The sequence below is a fragment of the Chiloscyllium plagiosum genome, unplaced genomic scaffold, assembly GCF_037043375.1.
Source record: "Chiloscyllium plagiosum isolate Xiang-an unplaced genomic scaffold, Cpla_swu_hap1 HiC_scaffold_5, whole genome shotgun sequence".
NCBI lineage: Eukaryota > Metazoa > Chordata > Chondrichthyes > Orectolobiformes > Hemiscylliidae > Chiloscyllium > Chiloscyllium plagiosum.
Window position 1 is genome coordinate 138,506,599 of NW_028270143.1, and position 17,044 is coordinate 138,523,642.

A 17,044-nucleotide genomic window follows, 5' to 3' on the forward strand; every position below is an offset into this window, starting at 1 on the left:
GGGAGGTCTTGGTGACCGGGTGGGTTTTCCTCTTCCTGTTTTTCACCACGGTCCATTCCTCTGCCTCCTTCTTTCCCTTCTCCGCCTCCTCCTCCTGTCCTGTCGGAGCTTCGCTCGGCAGCTGTACCTCTCCGGTAGCTGTCATCTGCTCTGCTCCGGCCTGTCCTTCCTGTCGCGTGCCTCCTGACACCATTTCCTTGCCGGTTTGCGGTGCCTTGCTGTCCTTTTGTGGCCCGCCTCCGGCCATCTGCGCGTAGGTGGCGGCCCCTCGTCTTGGGCAGGCCCTGTACACGTGGCCCGCCTCCCCGCACAGATTGCAGTTCTTTTCCTCCTTGCAGTCTTTGGTCGGGTGGCCCTCCTTCTTGCAATTGCGACAGATCGTGACCTTGCAGTCCGCCGCCATGTGGCCTGACCTCCCACAGGTTCGGCACACTTTCGGCTGCCCTGCATAAGTCAGGTACCCTCTGCTCCCTCCGATAGCAAAGCTGGAGGGTGGGTGGAGGATATTCCCGCTGGCGTCCGCCCTCAGGGTTACCTTGACCTGTCGTTTGCTGGTCCAGATCCCGAAAGGGTCAACCACGTCGGTGCTTTGACCCTCGACCTGCACATATCTTCCCAGGAACGTCAGGACATCAGTTGCTGGCACGTAGGGGTTGTACATGTGGATAGTAACAACCCCGCTCCTCTGTGCAGGAAGCACACACAAGGGGACCGCCGACAAGATGGAGAACAGCGGCTCCCCTTCCTTCTCCTTGAAGACCTTCAGGAGCTGCTCACATTGCTTCACGCTCCTGAAGGTGACATCGAAGTAGCCTGCCCCAGGGAAATCCTGCAGGCAGTACACGTCTGCTGCGGCGAATCCACAGCACTCGAACAACACCTTCTTGACGAACACCGTCCGATCGACTGGTGTCCGCTCCTCCACCTTCTTCACAGACACCCGGACGGTGTTTCGAACCCCCTGCCCAGGGCTGCGCGCAGCTCTTGAGGCCATAGCTCGGAGGTTGGCTGGTCCCTGAATTGGCGTTAGGCCGAAGCCAGCATGAAGATCCACCAATAGCAGGTCAGCACAACCAAACGATCCTCCAACGTCCAATCACGATCCAGCGATGATCTCCACTAGCTCTGATGACTCACAACTCGACCCCCGTCCTGATAAGAACAGACACTTGATCTTAGCCAAAAGGCCGAGAAGCGATAACTACAATACCGCGGACTGCCTCAAGTCCCATTTGTCCTCCATGTTTTCAATCAGCTTGATTCTGTTCAAAGACTTGTAGATCACTGCTGACAGTTTCCCTGTCGCCGTAGTCCTCCCAGGATTTCTAACGAGAGCAGCAGGTCCGTTTACAGCAGTTGCTTTTTTTCCCCTGTCAGTGAACCACTGTCTCATGGTCATGTAGAGATCGTCAGTATCTCACCAATCAAGTGGGTCAGGGCTAAGCTTACGTGACTTCTCACGTGACCAGCACAGCGTTTTTGAGGAGGCGGTAACCAACTGCAGAACTGCACGCATTGAATGATACATTCAGCCTGTCATGTCTGCATCAGCTCTCTGCACGAGCAACTTCCCCAGTCCCACTCGCCCTGCAGCAAATATTCTCTCTTCAGATAAGTATCCGACCCTCCGACCAAAGTCACCATTGAATCTGCCTCCAGCACCCTCTCTCTCAGGCAGTGCACTGCATATTCTCACCACTCGCTGAAGATGCTTGGGCCTAGGACGCTACCTCGATGAAACGTGACACGTAGAGAAGAAAGCAATAGATTCAGCCGAGCCCTCCATGTCTTTGATGTGTGTGGATGTGCCTGCAGTTAGAACATTGCACAGTACAGGCCCTTCGGCCCACGATGTCGTGCCGAGCAGTTTTCTTAATCTAAGATCAACCTAACCTACACACCCCTCAATTTACTGCCGTCCAGCGTGTGCTCGCCGAGCAGTAGCTTAAATGTCCCTGACAGTTTGTGGGAGATTAGAAATGCAGTTAGAGATGTTGTTTTTGCAGATGGGTGACGGGGTGTTGTGGGGGGAGGGGAAGGGGAACATTACACAAACGGTCGCGGGATTCTTGCAGCATACCTAAGGCTAAGATTTTAACGAATATAGAGGTTTTTGTTTAAGAAATAGTTGTAAACTAAGAAATAACTTTAAAGTGTTGTAGCTGACCACAAAAGTAGCAGTAGGGGCATTTCACAATAAGCTTATAGTATGATAAGGGGAACTGGATAAAATAGCAGACAGGCTGTAACAGACAAGGACAAGGACAGCAGGGTAGTCAGATAAGGAAAATTAGAGAAAAACGAGTGAGGTAATCGGCTTATGATAGGATGGGAAAAGGGAGGCGTGATTCCGCAACTTGCAAACTGAATAAGAATGCTTACATGTTTTGTTTTCGCGCGCTTTTGCTAGCCTGATTGCTTGAGCAAAACGCCTGTTCTTGCAAGGCCGTAAAGAATTAAATGTTCTTGTTTCCAAGGCTTTGTCTCAGGCTGAATTGTGAGTGAGTTTTGTTTCTCACAGTTGCCGAAGGGCCTGTTGTTGCGCTGCTCTGTTCGACGTTCTAAAAATCTCAGCTGTTACCAATGTGAAAAATCCCTGCCTCCCCACAAGGCAAATGATTGGAGCAGGTTCGAATTCTGACCGAAAAATCTCACTGTCAGGAAATCTCGGCTCGCTCACCTTTACGAACAGTACCTCTTACAGACTAATCCATCTTGTCTTGGAAAGTGTGAACTCCCATCCCCCAACCCACCTCGTGCAAATGAATAGCACGACGGGGCGGGGATGTGAAGATCAATTTACAGCAAATCAGCCTTTATTGGTTCGGCTCCAAACATTCCAATTCGGTCTGCTTCCTTAGAATTGCAAATCAAGATTCAAGAGTGCTAATTGCAGCGCTAACAGCAAGCTAATGGTTTGATAGTGGCTGTGCAATCAAAAAGCAAGGTCTAAAATGCAAAATAAAGCAAAACACCCAGTAAGCAAAACCTCAGCATCTGTGGGGAAAAAGCAGAATTAACGCTTTTTCGAGTCCAGTGACCCTTCTCCCGAAGGGTGCAGCGAGTTCTGTTTTCGTCTAGACATTACAACCTGCAGCACCACGCGTGGAGTCAGTGATCAACTGCACCTTCACTCTATTGGTAGCCACTGAGCACGTACATCGATGCTTGCATCAGGACGAGACGAAACCTGAACCAAACGGACGGAGGCTCCGAAGCTCTCTGCCACCCTCTCACCTTCAATGCGCACTTGGATCCATCCGGCTGCTCCGCATCAGGAAGCATCAATGGGGCGGCCTCAATCAACAGATGGGAATCAGAAAGCTTCCCCACACAGTCACACAGTACAGAAGAGGCCCTTTGGCCCTCCGAGTCCGCACTGACAAAGCTACTCTAAGTCTGCTCTAGTCCCACTTTCCAGCACTTGGTCCGTAGCCAGGAAAGGTTATGACATTTCCAGTGCTCATCCAAGTAGTTTTTCAAGGTTTTGAGGTTCCCCGCCTCGCTACCCTCCCAAGCAGTGCATTCCAGACCGCCGCCACCCTCTGGGAAACAACTGCTTTCTGTCATGACCGCAAGACCACGGAAGGTCTGACGGCCCATAAGACGTAGGAGCAGAATCGGGCCATTCGGCCCACGCTCCGCCATTCGGTCGTGGCTCACAGGTTTCTCAACCCCGATTCTCCTGCCCTCTCCCCACAACCCTTGATCCCCTTATAATCAAGAACCTCTCTATCTCTGTCTTAAATGCAACCTCATCTCAGCCTGAAGGGACGACCCTTCACCCTGAGGCTGTACTTCCAGGTCCTCGTCTCGCCTACTAGTGGGATCATCGGGTTCAATTCCCGCCTCAGGCGACTGACTGTGTGGAGTTTGCACGTTCTCCCCGTGCCTGCGTGGGTTTCCTCCGGGTGCTCCGGTTTCCTCCCACAGTCCAAAGATGTGCAGGTCAGGTGAATTGGCCATGCTAAATTGCCCGTAGTGTTAGGTAAGGGGCAAATGTAGGGGTATGGGTGGGTTGCGCTTCGGCGGGTCGGTGTGGACTTGTTGGGTCGAAGGGCCTGTTTCCACACTGTAATGTAATGTAATCTAATCTAATCTTCTTCACATCCACTCTGACCAGGCCTCCCAGTAGCCTGTAAGGTTCAGTCAGATCCCGCCTTACCTTTCGAAACACCATCGGGTATAGACCCAGAGACCTCGTGTGACAAACCCTTCAGCCCCAGGGGGAACACGCTTGTAAACCTTCTCTAGACTCCCTCCAACACCAGCGCATCCCTTCCTTTGGTACAGGGCACAAAACTGCTCCCGATATTCCACCTGTGGTCAGACCAGAGTCTGATGCAGCCTCAGCAGCACGTCTCTGCTCCTTTTTTCTCGCCCGCTTGAAATGAATGCCGACACTGCATTTGCCTTCCGAACCATCGGATGAACCTGCATGTTAATCATGAAACAACCTGGAACTAAGACTCCCAAGACCCTCAGCGCTTCAGATTTGCAAAGCCTTTCCCTCGTTCAGAAAATCGTCTACCCGATTGTTCTTGCTACCAAAGTGCAAAACCGCACACTTGGTCACTTCTTTCCCCACTCGCCCTTCATCTCCACGCCCTTCTGCAGCCTGCCCGTTTCCTCAAAACTACCTGTCCCTCTCGCTATCTTTGTGCCATCTGCAAACTCAGCAAAAATGCCCGCCGTGGCCCTCATTATCGTCGACACCCCAATAAGGTCCCTGTCACAGCCCCGTCTACAAGGTATTTGCAGAAATTCACCAAAGTTATACACGTGGCCGGAGACTTTGGCACGTCGGGTCGATAACACAGGGCCCAGCGAGCCTGTGCCGATTCCTACTCCTTGTTTGGACGTGCTACTTGTTGCCCAGACGTGGTTTCAGTCCCGCCGTTCCGCCTCCCGTTCACGTGTCTAACAAGGTGAGCCTTAAACATAGAACATAGAAGAATACAGCGCAGTACAGGCCCTTCGGCCCTCGATGTTGCGCCGATCCAAGCCCACCTAACCTACACTAGCCCACTATCCTCCATATGCCTATCCAATGCCTGCTTAAATGCCCATAATGAGGGAGAGTCCACCACTGCTACTGGCAGGGCATTCCATGAACTCACGACTCGCTGAGTAAAGAACCTACCCCTAACATCTGTCCTATACCTACCCCCCCTTAATTTAAAGCTATGCCCCCTTGGAAAAAGATTCTCACTGTCGACCCTATCTAAACCCCTAATCATCTTGTACACCTCTATCAAGTCACCCCTAAACCTTCTTTTCTCCAATGAAAACAACCCCAAGTGCCTCAGCCTTTCCTCATATGATCTTTCTACCATACCAGGCAACATCCTGGTAAACCTCCTCTGCACCCGTTCCAGTGCCTCCACATCCTTCCTATAGTATGGCGACCAAAACTGCACACAATACTCCAGATGCGGACGCACCAGAGTCTTATACAACTGCAACATGACCTCAGTACTCCGGAACTCAATTCCTCTACCAATAAAAGCCAGTACGCCATATGCCTTCTTCACCGCACTATTTACCTGGGTGGCAACTTTCAAAGATCTGTGTACATGGACACCAAGATCCCTCTGCTCATCCACACTACCAAGTATCCGTCCATTAGCCCAGTACCCCATCTTTTTATTACTCTTACCAAAGTGAATCACCTCACACTTAGCTACATTGAACGCCATTTGCCACCTTTCTGCCCAGTTCTGCAGCTTATCTATATCCCGCTGTAACCTGCCACATCCTTCCTCACTGTCTACAGCTCCTCCGACTTTCGTATCATCCGCAAACTTGCTCACCCAACCTTCTAACCCCTCCTCCAGGTCATTTATAAAAATGACAAACAGCAATGGTCCCAAAACAGATCCTTGCGGAACACCGCTAGTGACGGCACTCCAAGATGAACCTTTGCCATCAACTACTACCCTCTGTCTTCTTCCAGCCAGCCAACTCCTAATCCAAACCTCCAACTCACCCTCAATGCCATACCTCCGTGTTTTTTGCAGTAGTCCACCATGAGGAACCTTATCAAACGCCTTACTAAAATCCATATACACCACATCTACCGCTTTCCCCTCGTTCACCTCCTTAGTCACCTTCTCAAAGAATTCAATAAGGTTTGTGAGGCACGACCTGCCCTTCACAAAACCATGCTGACTATCCTTGATCACATTATTCCTATCCAGATGTTCATAAATCCTATCCCGAAGAATTCTCTCTAAGATTTTGCCCACAACAGAAGTGAGACTCACCAGCCAATAGTTACTAGGGTTATCCCTACTCCCCTTCTTGAACAAGGGAACCACATTTGCTAGCCTCCAATCTTCTGGCACTACTCCTGTAGACAACGAGGACATAAAAATCAAGGCCAATGGCTCTGCAATCTCCTCCCTTGCTTCCCGGAGAATCCTAGGATAAATGCCATCAGGCCCAGGGGACCTATCTATTTTCACCCTTTCCAGAATTTCCAACACCTCTTCTCTACATACCTCAAAGCCATCCATTCTACTTAATTGTGACTCAGTACTCACATTGACAACAATGTCCTGTTCCTGATTGAATACTGACGAAAAGTATTCATTCAATGTCTCCCCAATCTCTTCAGCCTCCACACGCAACTTCCCACTACTATCCTTGACTGGACCTATTCCTACCCTAGTCATTCTTTTATTCCTGACATACCTATAGAAAGCCTTAGGGTTTTCCCTAATCCTACCAACTAAGGCCCTTTCATGTCCCCTCCTTGCTGCTCTTAGCTCTCTCTTCAGGTCCTTCCTGGCTACCGTATAACTCTCAATCGCCCCAATTGAACCTTCACGCCTCATCTTTACATAGGCCGCCCTCTTCCATTTAACAAGGGATTCCAATTCCTTATTAAACCACGGCTCCCTCACACGACCCTTTCCTCCCTGCCTGACGGGTACATACTTATCAAGGACACTCAATAGTTGCTCCTTGAACAAGCTCCACATATCAGTTACGCCCTTGTCTTGAAGCTTACTTTTCCAAGCCACACATCCTAAGTCATGCCTCACCGCATCATAATTTCCCTGCCCCCAGCTATAACTCTTGCCCTGTAGTGCACACTTATCCCTCTCCATCGCGAGAGTAAAAGTCACCGAATTGTGGTCACTGTCCCCAAAGTGCTCACCTACCTCTAATTCTAACACCTGGCCTGGTTCGTTACCCAGAACCAAATCCAGTATGGCCTCACCTCTTGTTGGCCTATCTACATATTGTGTCAGGAAACCCTCCTGCACACATTGGACAAACACTGACCCATCTAACGAACTTGAGCTATAGCTTTCCCAATCAATATCAGGAAAGTTAAAGTCCCCCATAACAACCACCCTATTACTTTCACTCTTCTCTTGAATCATCCTCGCAATCCTTTCTTCTACGTTTCTAGGACTATTAGGAGGCCTGTAAAAAATTACTAACAGGGTGAGCTCACCTTTCCTATTCCTAACCTCAGCCCAAACTACCTCAGACGGCGAGTCTTCATCCATCGTCCTTTCCACAGCTGTAATACTATCTTTGACAAGCAATGCCACACCTCCCCCTCTTTTACCCCCACCTCTGACCCTACTAAAACATTTAAACCCTGGAACCTGCAACAGCCAATCCTGTCCCTGTTCTACCCATGTCTCCGTAATAGCCACAACATCGAAGTCCCAGGTACCAACCCACGCTGCAAGTTCCTAATGTACCAACCCACGTTCCTAATGTGCCTGCTTCCAGCGCTTCGACTGGCAACGCGTTCCAGGCACCCACCATCCTCTGTGTGAAAACCTTTCCCCGCACTTTTCCCTTCTCACTTTCCCCCTCTCACCGTGAACCTGTACCCACTGACTCGCCACCCCACCCTTTCGATGCCTCTCAGTATGCTGTCGACCACTATCAGGTCGCCCCTCAGCTTCCGTCTTTGCAGTGACGACAATCCAAGTTTATTCAATCTCTCCTCACAGCAGAAGCGCTCCAGGGCAGGCAACGTGCTGGTAAACCTTCTCTGCACCCTCTCCAAAGCATCCACGTCCTTCTGGTAGTGTGCCGAACAGCATTGCGCGCGATATCCCAATTGTAGCCTAACTGGAGTTTTGTACAGCTCTTTGTACAGATCATTTATTTACACGTCACAAACAACAAAGGTCCTAGCACTGAGCCCTGCGGGACGCCACTAGTTACTGATCTCCTTTCCGAAAAATGCGCCCCGAGTCGGTTTTGTATCCAGCTAGCCGACTCACCTCAGATCCCACGAGACTCTACCTTTTGTAGCAGCCTGCCGTAAGATGTGAAGCGATCCAGAAGAGATTACTGACGCAAAGGTGACTACACTTAAATGAAAGTGCTGGGAATGGCAACCGTGATGGAACTCGCAGCCAAGGAAGGTCAACACCTCACAAAATGGTGGCTGAGAGTTCACAAAATGGTGGCCCAGGGACAAGCACCAACGCAGACACAAAACTGCCACTGCTGTGGAAACACATGTCAGGCAGCAGCAAATTGCTGCTGGAAAGAAGCTGTGTGCAGAAACTGCAGCATTAAAAAAGAATATATTAAGTGGGTGCGCTCGGGGGAGAAAGTACCAATAACCTGCAGCGAAAGTACAGGAAGAAATCCTAAATGGTACAAAAAGGGCAAGAAGACAAAAGCCCAGGCGCACAAACCAATGAGGTGTTGTTGTTACAGATACTGGCGATAGCTGCCGACGCCCCGGTCGCTCCCTTACTGAACGGCAAACCGGTAAGAATGGAGGTGGACACCGGTTTCATTGATACGGCTGAGTCACGTTGCGCTGCAACCTTCAGAAACTGAGCGAGGAACACACACAGGTGCTTTCACGGTGGGAACGTTCAGTTATACGGTCAGTCTGAAGACACAGCCTGCGCGTCAACAAAGGAAATCTTAGAGCTTTATGGGCAAGAATGTGGTTGGACAGAATCAAACTCAACTGGGCCGAAGGCAATCACTTGTCAAGATTCTGAGAGTGACTGATCAAGAATTCTAAAGAAGCACGCTATTGTTTTCAATGGGATAGAGAAGCAGGACGCCGGGAGCCTTTGATAAGGTTCCACGTGGTAGGCTGTTGGAGAAAATGCAGAGGCATGGAACTGAGGGTGATTTAGCAGCTTGGCTTAGAAACTGGCTTTCTGAAAGAAGGCAGCGGGTGGTGGTTGATGGAAAATATTCAGCCTGGAGTCCGGTTACTAGTGGTGTGCCACAAGGGTCTGTTTTGGGACCACTGCTGTTTGTCATTTTTATAAATGACTTAGATGCAGGCATAACATAGGTGGATGGATTAGTAAATTTGCAGACGACGCTAAAGTCGGTGGAGTGGTGGTCAGTGTGGAAGAATGTTACAGGTTGCAGGGGGACTTGGATAAACTGCAGAATTGGGCTGAGAGGTGGCAAATGGAGTTCAATGCAGCTAAATGTGAGGTGATGCACTTTGGGAAGAATAACAGGAAGGCAGAGTACTGGGTCGATGGAAAGATTCTTGGTAGTGTGGATGTGCAGAGGGATCTTGGAGTCCCATGTACATAGATCCCTGAAAGTTGCCACCCAAGTGGATAGTGCTGTTAAGAAGGCTGTTAGGTTTCATTCGTAGAGGGATTGAGTGCCGGAGCCGCAATATCATGCTGCAACAGTTCACCTGCTGGTGTGTGCTAGGCGGTTTCCTTTCCCTTTGCTCAACGACCTATTTGCTGAACTAGCCGGAGGTCAGCTTTTCAGTAAAACTGAGCCCGGTAAACCCTACCTCCAGATGAGTGTAGATCCTGAGTTTAAATGAATGAGACACAATCTTATTGAAACATATTGGATTCTTACGTGGCTCGACAGGGTAAATGCTGAGAGGACATTTTCCCTCATGGGAGTGTCTAGAACTGAACAGAATAAAGAGGCACCAATTTAAGAGTGAGATCAGGAGAAACGTCTTCTCTCAGAGGGTTGTGAGTCTTTGGAATTTGTTGTCACAGACAGCTGGCACACGCTGCTTGTGTGAGACTGACTTTGCTGCCTCAGCCAGAACTGGCAGCATTCTAAGTGCAAAAGAAGGCAAGGGGGTGTTGTGCCAGTCCCTGCGTACACAGCCCAGGTGCCGGATAATCTGCAGTGCTCCTACCTGCCTTATTATCTTTCCAGGCCAGTTCCGGTCAGCAAACATTGGTTTGTTTGTTCTACGTTTTCTCACGTGCTGTTGTCGAGTTAGTGCTGTCTCTTTGCTTTTCCCAGTGAGAATTGACTCTCTGAGTAACCTGCCTCTGACTCAGTCATTCGTGATAGCACACACGATTCTGTCGCGGCTCCGTGAATCGGAAAATGGCTGAAACTCACAGTCCTTTGCCTCGTTTTTCCGGTCAGTCACATACGTACCTATCGATTCCGCCTGCCCTTGCAGTCTGATGAAAAGCATGTGCCTTAAATACGTCCCGATGATTTTTGTCCTAGCTCACAGTGTTCTCGAAATCTCTCTTTCAAGTCATCAAAATCAAAACGACTGAACCCCGAGATAGCTTCATCCCCAGCAGCATGCAGCAACGTAGCACAGTTGACCTTCTCTTGTTTTTCTGAAATGTCGCTCGCGAGTATGAAAAGCTGGTGGGCAGCTACGGTTGCTGCGACTCCCAAATTCTGACACCATGTGGTGTGATCGGGGCCCGGCGTTGGCGGGAAGGTGCAGCACGCAGCAGGGGTCCGAGGGGATGACATTGAGAGCAAGTGTCAAGGTGCGCAAGAGACAGAGATGGCGAGAGAAGGATAGGGAGCGGGAGCTGAGCAGCCACCTTAGAACAGACGAGTTTGAATCGACTCACGCCCGGTTGGATGTGAGGTGTGAGAAATGAAGCACTTGGTACTCAAACCCATCCAGCAGACACAAAGCACCGAAAGCCTGAGTTATAAACATGAAGCTGTTTTTAGATTTATAGATGAGGGGTGCACCGTTCCCGGAGGTACTGCAATACCAGGTCGATGCGTGGAGTGGACGGAGCAAGCCCCTATTCCATCTCCCTGCTCCAAAAATCAATTTAATATATGGTCCCCAGATAAGGGACGTATCAGATATTAAACTGATAAGAACAGATACTACACTTGATCTTAGCCAAAAGGCCGAGAAGCGATAACTACAATACCGCGGACTGCCTCAAGTCCCATTTGTCCTCCATGTTTTCAATCAGCTTGATTCTGTTCAAAGACTTGTAGATCACTGCTGACAGTTTCCCTGTCGCCGTAGTCCTCCCAGGATTTCTAACGAGAGCAGCAGGTCCGTTTACAGCAGTTGCTTTTTTTCCCCTGTCAGTGAACCACTGTCTCATGGTCATGTAGAGATCGTCAGTATCTCACCAATCAAGTGGGTCAGGGCTAAGCTTACGTGACTTCTCACGTGACCAGCACAGCGTTTTTGAGGAGGCGGTAACCAACTGCAGAACTGCACGCATTGAATGATACATTCAGCCTGTCATGTCTGCATCAGCTCTCTGCACGAGCAACTTCCCCAGTCCCACTCGCCCTGCAGCAAATATTCTCTCTTCAGATAAGTATCCGACCCTCCGACCAAAGTCACCATTGAATCTGCCTCCAGCACCCTCTCTCTCAGGCAGTGCACTGCATATTCTCACCACTCGCTGAAGATGCTTGGGCCTAGGACGCTACCTCGATGAAACGTGACACGTAGAGAAGAAAGCAATAGATTCAGCCGAGCCCTCCATGTCTTTGATGTGTGTGGATGTGCCTGCAGTTAGAACATTGCACAGTACAGGCCCTTCGGCCCACGATGTCGTGCCGAGCAGTTTTCTTAATCTAAGATCAACCTAACCTACACACCCCTCAATTTACTGCCGTCCAGCGTGTGCTCGCCGAGCAGTAGCTTAAATGTCCCTGACAGTTTGTGGGAGATTAGAAATGCAGTTAGAGATGTTGTTTTTGCAGATGGGTGACGGGGTGTTGTGGGGGGAGGGGAAGGGGAACATTACACAAACGGTCGCGGGATTCTTGCAGCATACCTAAGGCTAAGATTTTAACGAATATAGAGGTTTTTGTTTAAGAAATAGTTGTAAACTAAGAAATAACTTTAAAGTGTTGTAGCTGACCACAAAAGTAGCAGTAGGGGCATTTCACAATAAGCTTATAGTATGATAAGGGGAACTGGATAAAATAGCAGACAGGCTGTAACAGACAAGGACAAGGACAGCAGGGTAGTCAGATAAGGAAAATTAGAGAAAAACGAGTGAGGTAATCGGCTTATGATAGGATGGGAAAAGGGAGGCGTGATTCCGCAACTTGCAAACTGAATAAGAATGCTTACATGTTTTGTTTTCGCGCGCTTTTGCTAGCCTGATTGCTTGAGCAAAACGCCTGTTCTTGCAAGGCCGTAAAGAATTAAATGTTCTTGTTTCCAAGGCTTTGTCTCAGGCTGAATTGTGAGTGAGTTTTGTTTCTCACAGTTGCCGAAGGGCCTGTTGTTGCGCTGCTCTGTTCGACGTTCTAAAAATCTCAGCTGTTACCAATGTGAAAAATCCCTGCCTCCCCACAAGGCAAATGATTGGAGCAGGTTCGAATTCTGACCGAAAAATCTCACTGTCAGGAAATCTCGGCTCGCTCACCTTTACGAACAGTACCTCTTACAGACTAATCCATCTTGTCTTGGAAAGTGTGAACTCCCATCCCCCAACCCACCTCGTGCAAATGAATAGCACGACGGGGCGGGGATGTGAAGATCAATTTACAGCAAATCAGCCTTTATTGGTTCGGCTCCAAACATTCCAATTCGGTCTGCTTCCTTAGAATTGCAAATCAAGATTCAAGAGTGCTAATTGCAGCGCTAACAGCAAGCTAATGGTTTGATAGTGGCTGTGCAATCAAAAAGCAAGGTCTAAAATGCAAAATAAAGCAAAACACCCAGTAAGCAAAACCTCAGCATCTGTGGGGAAAAAGCAGAATTAACGCTTTTTCGAGTCCAGTGACCCTTCTCCCGAAGGGTGCAGCGAGTTCTGTTTTCGTCTAGACATTACAACCTGCAGCACCACGCGTGGAGTCAGTGATCAACTGCACCTTCACTCTATTGGTAGCCACTGAGCACGTACATCGATGCTTGCATCAGGACGAGACGAAACCTGAACCAAACGGACGGAGGCTCCGAAGCTCTCTGCCACCCTCTCACCTTCAATGCGCACTTGGATCCATCCGGCTGCTCCGCATCAGGAAGCATCAATGGGGCGGCCTCAATCAACAGATGGGAATCAGAAAGCTTCCCCACACAGTCACACAGTACAGAAGAGGCCCTTTGGCCCTCCGAGTCCGCACTGACAAAGCTACTCTAAGTCTGCTCTAGTCCCACTTTCCAGCACTTGGTCCGTAGCCAGGAAAGGTTATGACATTTCCAGTGCTCATCCAAGTAGTTTTTCAAGGTTTTGAGGTTCCCCGCCTCGCTACCCTCCCAAGCAGTGCATTCCAGACCGCCGCCACCCTCTGGGAAACAACTGCTTTCTGTCATGACCGCAAGACCACGGAAGGTCTGACGGCCCATAAGACGTAGGAGCAGAATCGGGCCATTCGGCCCACGCTCCGCCATTCGGTCGTGGCTCACAGGTTTCTCAACCCCGATTCTCCTGCCCTCTCCCCACAACCCTTGATCCCCTTATAATCAAGAACCTCTCTATCTCTGTCTTAAATGCAACCTCATCTCAGCCTGAAGGGACGACCCTTCACCCTGAGGCTGTACTTCCAGGTCCTCGTCTCGCCTACTAGTGGGATCATCGGGTTCAATTCCCGCCTCAGGCGACTGACTGTGTGGAGTTTGCACGTTCTCCCCGTGCCTGCGTGGGTTTCCTCCGGGTGCTCCGGTTTCCTCCCACAGTCCAAAGATGTGCAGGTCAGGTGAATTGGCCATGCTAAATTGCCCGTAGTGTTAGGTAAGGGGCAAATGTAGGGGTATGGGTGGGTTGCGCTTCGGCGGGTCGGTGTGGACTTGTTGGGTCGAAGGGCCTGTTTCCACACTGTAATGTAATGTAATCTAATCTAATCTTCTTCACATCCACTCTGACCAGGCCTCCCAGTAGCCTGTAAGGTTCAGTCAGATCCCGCCTTACCTTTCGAAACACCATCGGGTATAGACCCAGAGACCTCGTGTGACAAACCCTTCAGCCCCAGGGGGAACACGCTTGTAAACCTTCTCTAGACTCCCTCCAACACCAGCGCATCCCTTCCTTTGGTACAGGGCACAAAACTGCTCCCGATATTCCACCTGTGGTCAGACCAGAGTCTGATGCAGCCTCAGCAGCACGTCTCTGCTCCTTTTTTCTCGCCCGCTTGAAATGAATGCCGACACTGCATTTGCCTTCCGAACCATCGGATGAACCTGCATGTTAATCATGAAACAACCTGGAACTAAGACTCCCAAGACCCTCAGCGCTTCAGATTTGCAAAGCCTTTCCCTCGTTCAGAAAATCGTCTACCCGATTGTTCTTGCTACCAAAGTGCAAAACCGCACACTTGGTCACTTCTTTCCCCACTCGCCCTTCATCTCCACGCCCTTCTGCAGCCTGCCCGTTTCCTCAAAACTACCTGTCCCTCTCGCTATCTTTGTGCCATCTGCAAACTCAGCAAAAATGCCCGCCGTGGCCCTCATTATCGTCGACACCCCAATAAGGTCCCTGTCACAGCCCCGTCTACAAGGTATTTGCAGAAATTCACCAAAGTTATACACGTGGCCGGAGACTTTGGCACGTCGGGTCGATAACACAGGGCCCAGCGAGCCTGTGCCGATTCCTACTCCTTGTTTGGACGTGCTACTTGTTGCCCAGACGTGGTTTCAGTCCCGCCGTTCCGCCTCCCGTTCACGTGTCTAACAAGGTGAGCCTTAAACATAGAACATAGAAGAATACAGCGCAGTACAGGCCCTTCGGCCCTCGATGTTGCGCCGATCCAAGCCCACCTAACCTACACTAGCCCACTATCCTCCATATGCCTATCCAATGCCTGCTTAAATGCCCATAATGAGGGAGAGTCCACCACTGCTACTGGCAGGGCATTCCATGAACTCACGACTCGCTGAGTAAAGAACCTACCCCTAACATCTGTCCTATACCTACCCCCCCTTAATTTAAAGCTATGCCCCCTTGGAAAAAGATTCTCACTGTCGACCCTATCTAAACCCCTAATCATCTTGTACACCTCTATCAAGTCACCCCTAAACCTTCTTTTCTCCAATGAAAACAACCCCAAGTGCCTCAGCCTTTCCTCATATGATCTTTCTACCATACCAGGCAACATCCTGGTAAACCTCCTCTGCACCCGTTCCAGTGCCTCCACATCCTTCCTATAGTATGGCGACCAAAACTGCACACAATACTCCAGATGCGGACGCACCAGAGTCTTATACAACTGCAACATGACCTCAGTACTCCGGAACTCAATTCCTCTACCAATAAAAGCCAGTACGCCATATGCCTTCTTCACCGCACTATTTACCTGGGTGGCAACTTTCAAAGATCTGTGTACATGGACACCAAGATCCCTCTGCTCATCCACACTACCAAGTATCCGTCCATTAGCCCAGTACCCCATCTTTTTATTACTCTTACCAAAGTGAATCACCTCACACTTAGCTACATTGAACGCCATTTGCCACCTTTCTGCCCAGTTCTGCAGCTTATCTATATCCCGCTGTAACCTGCCACATCCTTCCTCACTGTCTACAGCTCCTCCGACTTTCGTATCATCCGCAAACTTGCTCACCCAACCTTCTAACCCCTCCTCCAGGTCATTTATAAAAATGACAAACAGCAATGGTCCCAAAACAGATCCTTGCGGAACACCGCTAGTGACGGCACTCCAAGATGAACCTTTGCCATCAACTACTACCCTCTGTCTTCTTCCAGCCAGCCAACTCCTAATCCAAACCTCCAACTCACCCTCAATGCCATACCTCCGTGTTTTTTGCAGTAGTCCACCATGAGGAACCTTATCAAACGCCTTACTAAAATCCATATACACCACATCTACCGCTTTCCCCTCGTTCACCTCCTTAGTCACCTTCTCAAAGAATTCAATAAGGTTTGTGAGGCACGACCTGCCCTTCACAAAACCATGCTGACTATCCTTGATCACATTATTCCTATCCAGATGTTTATAAATCCTATCCCGAAGAATTCTCTCTAAGATTTTGCCCACAACAGAAGTGAGACTCACCAGCCAATAGTTACTAGGGTTATCCCTACTCCCCTTCTTGAACAAGGGAACCACATTTGCTAGCCTCCAATCTTCTGGCACTACTCCTGTAGACAACGAGGACATAAAAATCAAGGCCAATGGCTCTGCAATCTCCTCCCTTGCTTCCCGGAGAATCCTAGGATAAATGCCATCAGGCCCAGGGGACCTATCTATTTTCACCCTTTCCAGAATTTCCAACACCTCTTCTCTACATACCTCAAAGCCATCCATTCTACTTAATTGTGACTCAGTACTCACATTGACAACAATGTCCTGTTCCTGATTGAATACTGACGAAAAGTATTCATTCAATGTCTCCCCAATCTCTTCAGCCTCCACACGCAACTTCCCACTACTATCCTTGACTGGACCTATTCCTACCCTAGTCATTCTTTTATTCCTGACATACCTATAGAAAGCCTTAGGGTTTTCCCTAATCCTACCAACTAAGGCCCTTTCATGTCCCCTCCTTGCTGCTCTTAGCTCTCTCTTCAGGTCCTTCCTGGCTACCGTATAACTCTCAATCGCCCCAATTGAACCTTCACGCCTCATCTTTACATAGGCCGCCCTCTTCCATTTAACAAGGGATTCCAATTCCTTATTAAACCACGGCTCCCTCACACGACCCTTTCCTCCCTGCCTGACGGGTACATACTTATCAAGGACACTCAATAGTTGCTCCTTGAACAAGCTCCACATATCAGTTACGCCCTTGTCTTGAAGCTTACTTTTCCAAGCCACACATCCTAAGTCATGCCTCACCGCATCATAATTTCCCTGCCCCCAGCTATAACTCTTGCCCTGTAGTGCACACTTATCC

At 49.5% G+C, this 17,044-nt stretch overlaps 1 protein-coding gene and 1 non-coding gene across 2 annotated transcripts in view; both read right to left on the reverse strand.

The window, feature by feature from the left end:
- Positions 1–17,044, reverse strand: part of LOC148150048 (microtubule-actin cross-linking factor 1, isoforms 6/7-like) — a 374,112-nt gene that overhangs the window by 234,774 nt on the left and 122,294 nt on the right. The gene's annotated exons all lie outside the window — the stretch shown is intronic.
- On the reverse strand, positions 10,946–11,136 carry LOC148150050 (U2 spliceosomal RNA). The gene has a single exon (XR_015757310.1). It is a non-coding gene; the product is annotated as a U2 spliceosomal RNA (small nuclear RNA).